We start from the raw sequence: 11,918 nt of genomic DNA, 5'->3' as shown, positions 1-11,918 counted from the left end.
GCATGGGTGTGTGTGTTTGTCCTTAGGATAGTTTAGATTAAGTAGTGTGTAAGCTTAGGGACTGATGACCTTAGCAGTTAAGTCCCATAAGATTTCACACACATTTGAACATTGTTTTTTTTTTATTTTTAATGCTCGGAATAAACACGCTGAGCTTCTCGTGAATCCCTGTAGGACAAATTTAGATAAATTCCACGTAGGCTGTACGAATATCTACCTTGTGTAGAAGCTGTAGGAGCACGGAAATGCTAATTATGTGCCTCTTTTTAGACTCTTGACAGAACTAACTGCATGACTTCCTCACCAAAAATTTTGACATGTGAACGTATTGAGCTCTTTTAACACAGACCATTTTAAATCCTTTCACCCTGTCTCTGGTCGTGGTGAAGCTTTCGCTCCTGGCATCAGTCTCACTGTCCCTGTCTATATAGTCTCTCTCTTCTCGTTTTCCTGTCTCCTTTTCCTCCATTGATTTACAGTGTACCCCAGCGACACTGTCTTTCTTTTCCACTGCCACTGTCTCCACCATACCTCGGCAGCTCAAAAATTCTGGAACATCCAACTTGCTTCCTTCTCCATACACAGTGTTTAAAATTTCGCTCCAGAATGACCCCTCCCCTATACCGGTCTCTACTCATCTTCCTCAAGCCTATATACAGTCTTCAATCATCTATATTTTTTCCACTATCTCTTTTGCCCCCACTGCCTCTATCTCCATCTACTGCCAGTGTCTCTCACTGACCAACACTATCTCCTCTCTTGGACTCCCACTGCTATTGTTTTCATTCATCTCTCTATCTCTTTCGCTGTCACATACTCTCTCCTCCATCCCTGTCTCCTCTCTCTGCCACAAGCACAGTCTGCTCTTCCTTCCGCGGTCTCTTTGGTGATCTCTTGAAGGAAAAACAAATCGCGAATACGCCAAAATTTGTGGTGAGGAAGAAGGAATGAGAATCGAGGCAGCTTGTTTTCCACTTCATTGCCAGAGTATTTTAAAGAGGAATATAATCCACTGGTTCCCTTCTTTTCCCTTCTATAGCACGGTGTGCTGCTTATATAAAACGAATGATATACATCAGTAAAATAGTGACATTTCAATCACATACTTTGACACATTTATGTAATTTGATATAACAATAGATTAATACGAAGAAAAATCGTTTGCTTTACATTTGTCTGGATACTCTACTCATAGATTGAAGTTCATCGAAATCGCCTGGCATAGGATTGGTGTCTTAAAAGAGTAAAAATGTTATTAGGAATGTTTTCTGAATTTGCCATCTTTCCAGTTTTACACTATTTTTGGCAATCATTTTAAATTCTTTTCAGCCATGTTAAGACGCTTTTGCCCATTTTTTGTGACTGCAGTACCACGTTGGGTATATTTGTGCAGGTGTGAAGTAACCATGATTCAGAGGCAGTGAGTTATAATGTTTTATTGGTTAAAAATGTTAACTAAAAAGCTTGGTGATGTCATAACCCTTGCGACGACCCTAGAACGCTTGCTATGTGCTCAGTAAGTCAATTAAAACTTGAGAAGCAGCGCGAGTGGGACACCGCGTTCTGAATATTTTGCAAAGAACACGATGCGTAAAAACGCAGCTCTCCCAAAAATATGCTACTTAGCTAACCACTTCCCCAAATCAACGCAAATAACACGTAGGTTAGAGATGACTGACTAGTGATGCGTGCAGAAAATCGAAATACTTTAAGGTCAACAGAAATTTTTATGCACAACATGAAAATGGTAGGTTTATAATTAGTGGATATTGAAGTAAACTCAGATGTCCTTTTCATTAAAAATGTGGAGTGTCATTGTAACTAAACAACCGACAGCCTTACATATTATTTAATTAACGAAGTAGAACCACATAGTAAAGTAGCGGAAACCGCGCCGTCAGTTGCCACTTCACATGCTTTCGAACGTTCTTCGTAGGACAGTGTACCAAACAATAAGAATAGGAGCCCAAGATCAAAGTGCTAGAGTCAGAAAAGTGTGCAGACAGGGTTACAGTTTTTGTCTCTACGTTCAGCCTCTACATCGAAGAAGTAATGACGCAAATAAAAGGAAAGTTCAAGAAAATTAAAATTCAGGGCGAAAGTATATTGCTGATAAGATTCGCTGTTGACATCGCCGTACTCACTGAGACTGAAGAATAATTGAAGGACACTTAGAATGGAAAGAACTGTGTGTGGGAAATCTTATGGGACTTAACTGCTAAGGTCATCAGTCCCTAAGCGTACACACTACTTCACCTAAATTATCCTAAGGACAAACACACACACGCCCATGCCCGAGGGAGGACTCTAACCTCCGCCAGGACCAGCCGCACAGTCCATGACTGCAGCGCCTTAGACCGCACGGCTAATCGCGCGCGGCCGAAAGAACTGTGTAATCAGAACAAACAACTGGTTAAGACTAAACAGAAGAAGAACAAGGTATCGGTACAAGACTAGTGGCTCTTGCATGTTGTATATTTCCACGTTCGGCATGAGGGAGACTTCACGAGCAGCTCATGTATCTGCACCATCTCCAACGCATGTAGGACCTTACTCCTGCCGATTACCCATCATGGGAGAACTCTTGCCTATTGTTTTTGCACAAACTGCCAATCCGTTTCTCGTCTCTTCAGTTTTGTTTAAAGACTAAGCAACGTTCGGAATAACATTTATCCACAAGGTACACGTATGGGCCGATCTAAATCCTCATCCTTCAGTACATGCTAGATATCTGCATCACATTAATATTGATGTGTGGGTTGGAACTGCGGGTGTCTCGTCAAGCCGTTTTCCAGCACGTCTACAGGAACTTTATTCAGAACACTCTCCAAGTGCTACAAGAAGACGCCCTGTTAGAGGCGCACTAGCTGGTATCTATCACGGCGGATGGTTATAGGAGGATCACTTCCCTGGTCTGCACGTTCTCCCAACCTCAATTCTTTGGACTGTAATCCACTAAGGAACCTTAAACAATTGGTATATGCAGCAGACCACCTTGATGCAGAGACTATTCATTCACGTGTCATGGAAGCCTGCGAAATTATTCGTCAGGGAGTATGAGAAAGGGCGCGACAGCCCATATTTCGAAGGGTACATGCGTGTTTAGAAGCAGGAGAGGGACACTTCGATCATTAGCTAAGTTGTAAGCATTCATTAATACACTACTGGCCATTAAAATTACTACACCAAGAAGAAAGGCAGATAATAAACGGGTATTCATTGAACGAATATGTTATACTAGAACTGACATGTGATTACGTTTTCATGCAATTTTGGTGCATTGATCCTGAGAAATCACTACCCAGAACAACCATCTCTGGCGGTAATAACGGCCTTGATACGCCTGGGCATTGAGTCAAACAGAGCTTGGATGGCGTCTACAGGTACAGCTGCTCTTGCAGCTTCAACACGGTACTACAGTTCATCAAGAGTAGTGGCTGGCGCATTGTGACGAGCCAGTTGCTCGGCCACCATTGACCAGACGTTTTCAATTGGTGAGAGATCTGGAGAATGTGCTGGCCAGGGTATCAGTCGAACATTTTCTCTATCCAGCAAGGCCTGCAACATGCTGTCGTCCATTATTCCGCTGAAATGTAGGGTTTCGCAGGGATCGAATAAAGGGTAGAGCCACGGGTCGTAACAAATCTGAAATGTAACGTCCACTGTTCAAAGTGCCGTGAATGCGAACAAGAGGTGATAGAGACGTGTAACCAATGGCATCCCATACCATCCATCCGGGTGGTACGCCAGGATGGCGATGACGAATACGCGCTTCCAATGTGCGTTCACCGCGATGTCGCCAAACACAGATGCGACCATTATGATGCTGTAAACAGAACCTGGATTCATTCGAAAAAAATGACGTTTTGTCATTCGTGCACCCCATGGTCGCCGAGGTGATAGTCCATGCTGCTGCAAACGTCATAGAACTGTTTGTGGCGATGGTTGTTGTCTTGCAAACGTCCCCATCTGTTGACTCAGGGATCGAGACGTGGCTGCACGATCCGTTACAACCATTCAGATAAGATGCCTATCATCTCGACTGCTAGTGATACGAGGCCGTTGGGATCCAGCACAGCGTTCCGTATTACCATCCTGCACCCATCGATTCCGTATTTTGCTAAGAGTCACTGGAGCTCGACTTACGCCCAGCAGTGTCGCGATACGATAAACTGCAATCGCGATAGGGTACAATCCGACCTTTATCAAAGTCGGAAACGTGATGGTACGCATTTCTCTTCCTTACACGAGGCATCACAACAACGTTTCACAAGGCAACGCCGGTCAACTGCTGTTTGTGTATGAGAAACTTTCCTCATGTCAGCACGTTATAGGTGTCGCCACAGCCGCCAACCTTGTGTGAATGCTCTGAAAAGCTAATCATTTTCATATCACAGCATCTTCTTCCTCTCGGTTACATTTCGCGTCTGTAGCGCGTTATCTTCGTGTAGCAATTTTAATGGCCAGTAGAGTAACTCGAAAACCATTGATTTTCGGACATATGTTTATATGAATTTTTTCCCAGTTTTTATGTAAGGAGACTGCTACTAAAATTTGTGACAGTATTTTTGGAACATTCTGGGTTATGGCCATGTCAAATGAAGGGCGATGTGTATGAAAACGAGACAGATGAAGTTCGATTGAGGTCGCCAACAGAGGACTACGCTGTCCCCTTCTGCAGCTGACACGCCTTCCCACTCGTTCACCACGTACCCCTCCTACAGCGGTACGGACCGGGCGAGTTCTGGTCGCGAGATTGCGACCGTTGGCGGCAGGTGTGAGGCGCCCTGATTGGCGGTGGGAGCAATCGCGTCTGCAGTGTCAGCTGTGACAAATTGCTCAGTCCCACCCCCTGGCTGCTGCTGCAGGCTTTGAGTTCTTCCAGACGCTTCCCAGATGGAAAGTGGTTTTTTACCCACCTTTTTCGGATTCTCCCTCCATGTTCGCGTAGATATTACGTCACAAACTTCCAGGTGCAGTAACTGAGTGATCTTCGTACATGAGTACGCCTGTCCACTAATTCGGCGCCCAGACATATCCATTGGTAACTACAATATTTACTGCCGCAAGTAACTACACATTCTCAGTATTCTATAATCTCTACTACAAGTTTTACGTACAACTTGTTGCTTCATATTACATTCCACTTGTACTGAGCAGTATTCACTTACTATATTACAATTTCATTTCTTTTTCAAGAATCTTTCTATCGAATGTACATATTGAACGCTCCTAGTCGGTCTAGTTTTTGCTCTTCTTTCTCTAGTTACCTTTCTGAATAATTCTTTCCTTAAAAAAAGGAAGTTATATTTCGACCATGTCATAGATGACAATTACCGAAGTCTGGGTGCCTGTAGCGGAATAACTGCATCGATTAATTTAGAACCATCTCTCAGCAGTTAAGGTATTTCTAATTCTCTTGATCGCATTGTAAACGGAGATATCACACTTACAGTAGCCAGCCGCTGTGGCCGAGCGGTTCCAGGCACTTCAGTATGGAACCGCGCTGCTGCTGCGGTCTCAGGTTCGAATCCTGCCTCACGCATGCCCTTAGGTTAGTTAGGTTTAAGTGGGTTTTAAGTTTAGGGGACTGATGACCTCAAGTGCTTAGTCCCATAGTGCTTAAAGCCATTTGAACACTTACAGTATCTGTACCCATCTTATTCTGTTTTATTTAAAAGTTTGGAAGTAAGATGTGAAATCGAAAGTAAAGCGTTTCTTGACGGAACAAGCCAGAACAACTCTCTGACAAAATTGCTATAGCACTTGGTAGAATGTTTTCCCTTCATTTTTTTGATGTCTGTCTTTTGACTGCCCCAATGCGGCCTTCCATGAATTCCTCCCTTGAGCTAACTTCTTCATCTAAGAGTAGCACTTACACCGTAGGTTATTAATTATTTCTTGGATTTATCTCTGCCTTCCCCTTCTTCTTTTAACCTCAAAAATGGTTCAAATGGCTCTGAGCAGTATGGGACTTAACTTCTGAGGTCATCAGTCCCCTAGAACTTAGAACTACTTAAACCTAACTAACCTAAGGACATCACACACATCCATGCCCGAGGCAGGATTCGATCCTGTGACCGTAGCGGTCGCGCGGTTCCACACTGAAGCGCCTAGAACCGCTCGGTCACCCGGGCCGGCTCTTTTAACCTGTGTAGGTTCATCTGTTACAATGGAATTCCCTGATGTCTTAACACAGGCCCTATCATCCTGTGCCTTCTTCTTTTCACTGTTTTCTACACGTTCCTTTCTTCGCCAGTTCCGCAGAGAACCTCTTGATTCCTTCATTCTTTATCAGCGTCCCTAGTTTTTAACATCCTTCTGTAGTTTCCCACAGTGCGTAATTCACTACCGTTCAATGCTGTACTCCAAAAGTAATTTCTCAGATTTTTCTTCCTTAAATTAAGGGTTGGGGTTGTTTTGGGGGAGGAGACCAGACAGCGAGGTCATCGATCTCATCGGATTAGGGAAGGACAAGGAAGGATTACGGTCGTGCCCTTTCAAAGGAACCATCCCTGCATTTGCCTGGAGCGATTTAAGGAAATCACGAAAAACCTAAACCAGGATGACCGGACGCTGGATTGAAGCGTCATCCTCCAGAATGGTGGTCCAGTGTGCTAATCACTGCGCCACCTCGCTCGTTTAAATTAAGGCCTATCTTTGAAGGCAGTAGTCTTCTTTAGGCCAGGAATGTCGTATTTGCCTGCGTTAGTATCCCCTTCGCCTCGTGTGTCATGTGTTACCTTGCTTCCAAGGAAGCAGAATTCGTTAATTTCATCTGTTTCGTCGTCACCAATTTTGATGTTGACTTCATAAACAATTTTCTTTCTACTGCTTATTACTTTACTCATTCCTCGGTTTATTCTCCATCCATAGCGTGTGCTCATTAGACAGAGCATTAAATTAAACAGATACCGTAATTCTTCCTCACTTTCACTGAGGATAGGAATGTCTTCAGCGACTCTTATTGTTGATATCTTTTTACTCTGAACTTTGAACCACTCCCTTTGTCTCCGTTACTGCTTCTTCGATATATGAATTGAATAGCATTGGCCGAGAAATTAATTCCCTCACACATTTTGTAAACCGAGCACTTAGTCTGTGGCTTCAATTCTTATTTTTCCTTCTTGTTTTCCGTACATGTTTTCCCTACACTCTATACTAATTTTCCTCAGTATTCCGAGCATCTTGAATCATTTTACAATGTCAAACGCGTTTTCTAGATAAACAAATACTATCATTTTTTTAAATTTTTGCCTCCATTTTCAAGTGCAACTTCATAACCGTCTGCGTGGTACTTTCTCTTCTCTAAATTCAAACTGATGGTCAGTAACACATCATCAGTTTTACGTACTTCTGTATATTATGCTTTCATCAGCTTGGCTGCATGAGCTCTTAAGCTGACTATGGCTGACTATGCAATAGTTGCCGCAGTTATCCACATACCATAAGAATCAAAAGTAGGTAAGTGGAGAACTTATCCTCAATTCGTCTGTCTCAAATTTGTACTAAAAAATGTTGTCCAATGTGAAACTGAGAAATTTATTATAAAGAGACATCTCCAACTTTCAGCTGTGTAGGTGCAATGTTGCTGGATCGTATTAGTTTGACTCCTAGTGGAAAGTAACGATAACACTATGAATTACCGAATATGCAATATTCTCTTGCACTTGGTCATGGCTGTCCCTGTCATGTTGATTTACATAAATGTGTCCCTGCATCTGACGCGAAGTTCATTGGGTTTAGACAGACGTCTTAGGTACTTAAGTGTTCACGATTGTGCACTGGGCGTTGTCATCGGGGTCTCATCGATTGCAAGCCTTTCCTTTCACCTGTTCATGTACATAGTGCAGGCTCCTTGTCTGGTTTCCGTTCTTTTAGTTGACGTTAAACGTCTCTTACTTCACCAGATCTCGGCAGCTCGTTAGCGATTTTCACACTCGGAATCAAGTAAAGATGACTCATATTTGTTGTTAAAATTGGTACCTATATCCTTTGTGTGCCTTATTTCCAGAAAGTACTTTGAAAAATATCCTGGTTATGAACAATTAAACTGATTACGTAAACTTATTCTCTCCGTTCATGCTATACTTTAACTTTCTTCACCCTCTCTCAGTCTTGAAATGAAGTTACAGTACATCACACCATCTTCCCCTTAAACACCAAAGGCTATAAACAACTTTTTACGTCTGTAGCATTGTACAAGCTGTAACAGTAACAGGTGAAGTAAATAAGACTTTCCCAAAGTAATTGTTTTCCTGTTTTATTACATATGCAACAGCTTTGAGTCTGTTTGCTTTGTTTCCATGTATAATGTTATTCGAGTGTGAAGAATTATATTTTGGTAAAATACAGCTGGTTTACGTTGGGAAGCTTTCCAATATGGAAACGTTCCTATAAAGGTTATTTTCAGCCTAGCAATACTATGTTTACAGGGTTAAAATAGTAACCGGCAATTATTGTACTTCACTAGGCTGAGAACGACTTCGAAACGTTGTCAAACAAAACCTAATACAATGTACTATTTATTGTACCCATACACGGATATCTTTAGCAGAAGGCGAAAGATTTACACGTCTTGAAGTGGAATCAGAGTGTGACAACTCGGCTCTTATCGAAAGTCAAAGATTCACTCAATAATTTCATACAGCAGAGTGTCAGAAATCATTTGTTAATACATTGCCTGGAAGAGCGTCCTGCTGCTAACAGGCGTAGAACTGAAATATTCTACATTTTCTTCGAGTCAACCGTCAGTCTATGGACTGAAATACGTGTGTGCCACTGAACCTCTCTGAGTGGATTGGAGGGAGAAATAAACTTTGTGTTACTTCTTCAGTGCAATTGTACCTGACGAATGTGTTGTACATACTAAGAATTTTCAATGCTGTTCAGCATTACAGTACCACATTAGTAGAGTAGACTAGATCCGTAAGCATTTCAGCATCGTAAACCTCCTTTGTGTCGGACTATTTGAACTGAGAAAAGTGACTAAGCCAAGATTTTAGGAAGTCTCGAAAAGGCACTTGAGTCCAAATTAGCTGTGGTGTTTCGAACAATAAATATCAAGGAATATCTTCACACAGTTTTCGATCTGGGAAGCTTTCAAAATCGACAGACAGAGGAACACCGGATTCTAAAGCGTACTTTCCCCATTGGGCTCAGACTCTAGACATACTTGTCAGCTAACTTATCTCAAAAACAGAGGTATCTGGCAGTGTAATATAATTACCTCAATGGATCGCACTGTCTTAGTTGCTAAAATGCTACTCACAGCTCTAAATCTGGCAATAACTTTCCAAGAACTCTAATAGCAAAGCAGAGGAAAATATAGTGCAGTTAAACAACTTGACAGATCCATAATGATCGCTGGTATGAACTGATAAATGTCTGAATATGCCCAGGACGAAGTGATTCATTTTGTGGACAGTTTTTACATACGTTTCTCACCTTAAGAGAATGATGTATTGAAGTCTTTGGACTGATGTCTCGTACACTAAAACTGGTCCCTTCTGCGCCTTAGAAGTCTACTGAAGTTGTCAAGAGTGGTGTCTGACGCTAAGTGTGAATAATGTACTACGAATGCAGAGGGTTAATTGGGCTCACTGCATCGATGCTAACTAACGCTCGTCTATTCTTCGAGTGGCCTTTGTGGAAGTTTCTGAGCGACCATCTCACCATTATGAATCTGGACAGTGTCGAGTTCACCCGGAGAGACTACTACTTGAGCAATTTGATAACTCACAAGGTGTTTGTCTCTCAAATCTGAGTTGCATAAACATATAGTTATAATAGTGCTAAGTAAACGTATAGGTCTCCAGAAGTGAAAATATGTGTTACAGAAAATGACACAATGAATATTATGGATAGAATGACGAGTGTATGTAATTTTCTGTAAAGTAACGTTATTTAAGATGACATTTACTGTTGTGAGCGAGATCTTGTTCATTACAGCATTTCGGTCAATATATAAAGTTTAAATGTGAATAGCACAGTCTTTTAAAAAATTGTATGAGATCGAACTTTCAACATTTCATCAAATTTGTACTTTACATCTATGACTGTCGCTATGTCAACAATGTTAGTGTTGTAGTAGCACTCAGAATAATTTGCAATCTCTTACTTCAAAAGAATCATATAAGCTAAGAAATGTTTTTACCCGACAGTAGTAAAATAATAGGTGTAAAGAAGAGAAGCGTTAACAATGGCAACCAGTGGCCTGACAGACCGAAGCATGAAGGAATTCCATGAAACAAAGAGGGCATAGAGCGACACACTGCTTCTTGAATCAGATTTTCACTTTGCAGCGGAGTGTGCGCTGATATGAAACTTCCTGGCAGATTAAAACTGTGTGCCGGACCGAGACTCGATCTCGGCACCTTTGCCTTTCGCGGGCAAATGCTTTGCCATCTGAGCTACCCAAGGTCCCTAGTTCGAGTCTCGGTCCGGCACACAGTTTTAATCTGCCAGGAAGTTACACACTGTTTCTTCTGTGCACCACAAGTAAGCATTACTAGTGACGAATTCTTATACCAGCCTTGCTATTCACTTGCGTGGAGCTGATAATTTATATGTGAATGTCGACTTTTCCAGTGTATACTGCTGACGCATCTCGGGCTTCCATCTGAATAGCTGCGCTGAAATTCTGCGACGTTTCGATGAGTGTCACTTCGGAAGCGAAATTAAAAACTCTCGCCAGCAGATGCTGTGCTGAGACACCCACTTCACCTTTTGTGATACGTGACTCAAACAACAGACCGATATAACAATCTAGAGGATTCGGAAGTAGACTGAATACTGGTCATCAGCAATGCACGTGTTCTGAATACGAATACTACCGTAATGAAACACAAATAGACCCTTGAGCTCATTCCTGAATAAGGTTACATACATTTCTGGAAAATGCCAGTTAATGGCTTTTTTATTATTGTTTGTGTAGGTGATGGAACTCCACTAGTGCACCCAGATGTAGGCCTATTACCCTGGCATTCCCCGGCGCGCTGTAGCTCTAGCGAGTATAGAGCCAGATGGATTAGAATGGTTGAGCTTCTGCAAGCATTTGATTGCGAATGACACGCACTAGCACCTTCTCTGGTAACTATTTTACTTTTTTATATTTCCTTGCTTAACATGAGTGATAGCTCATTAAGGGATACATTTCATTACTTTTAAAAGTAATTTGCGAGGGACTGTATCTGTAAAAGGTGTCCTATTTTTATGCTAACGAATAAATTAGTTTTGTGATCAGTAGACATCGGCATTTCATAACCTCTTCTCCGTCCAGTCACTCTGAAACCCCAGGGAATATAAACGGAATATGAGCTTTATGTATAGCCGGTAGAAAAAAGGAGCTGGACTTAGGCCAATGAAACTGCTGAAACTACATAGAATATAGCACTGCGCAAAACGGTATTTGGCCCCATCTTCTCTACGCTCATCGACTAAGTTATCCGTTGCGCATCAGAGGCACATCTCTCAGTTACTTTGTTGGGCCAATTACTTTGTATCGTATATAATTCATTCAACTGGCGTACTGTGTGGCAAACGTGGCGCACGTGTGTCAACAACGTCGTCAATTCAGACGCTGCTGATGTAAATCAGCATGACTACGAGATACGGGCGTAGAAGTCACAAGACATTTAAGGAGCACGGGATCTGTTTCAGTGGTACCACTCTAATTATATCCATATTCAGAACACAGCCATCAGAGTGCAGAGTAGCACAGCTTCTATTTCATTGTTTCTATATATTTGATACGTCTTTCGACATTAGTATATTGTGTGAAGGTGAAGTTTGAATACGAAAGTAAAATCTACAGTTCGTTTATCTCTAACGACGAACTACAATTCTTGTAGCGATACGTTAAATTTAGTAAAGGAATGCACGTAGCTCAAAAACTGCTTTTTCTTATAAGGGCTGGC

The 11,918-nt window shown here is 41.9% G+C and overlaps 1 non-coding gene across 1 annotated transcript; it reads right to left on the bottom strand.

The window, feature by feature from the left end:
* Window positions 1–8,478: 8,478 nt before the first annotated feature.
* LOC126237715 (U5 spliceosomal RNA) lies at window positions 8,479–8,598 on the bottom strand. The gene has a single exon (XR_007545172.1). It is a non-coding gene; the product is annotated as a U5 spliceosomal RNA (small nuclear RNA).
* Window positions 8,599–11,918: the final 3,320 nt, after the last annotated feature.

This window comes from Schistocerca nitens, chromosome 2 (genome assembly GCF_023898315.1).
Source record: "Schistocerca nitens isolate TAMUIC-IGC-003100 chromosome 2, iqSchNite1.1, whole genome shotgun sequence".
Taxonomy (NCBI): Eukaryota; Metazoa; Arthropoda; class Insecta; order Orthoptera; family Acrididae; genus Schistocerca; species Schistocerca nitens.
This window is presented reverse-complemented; position numbering and strand designations above follow the sequence as displayed.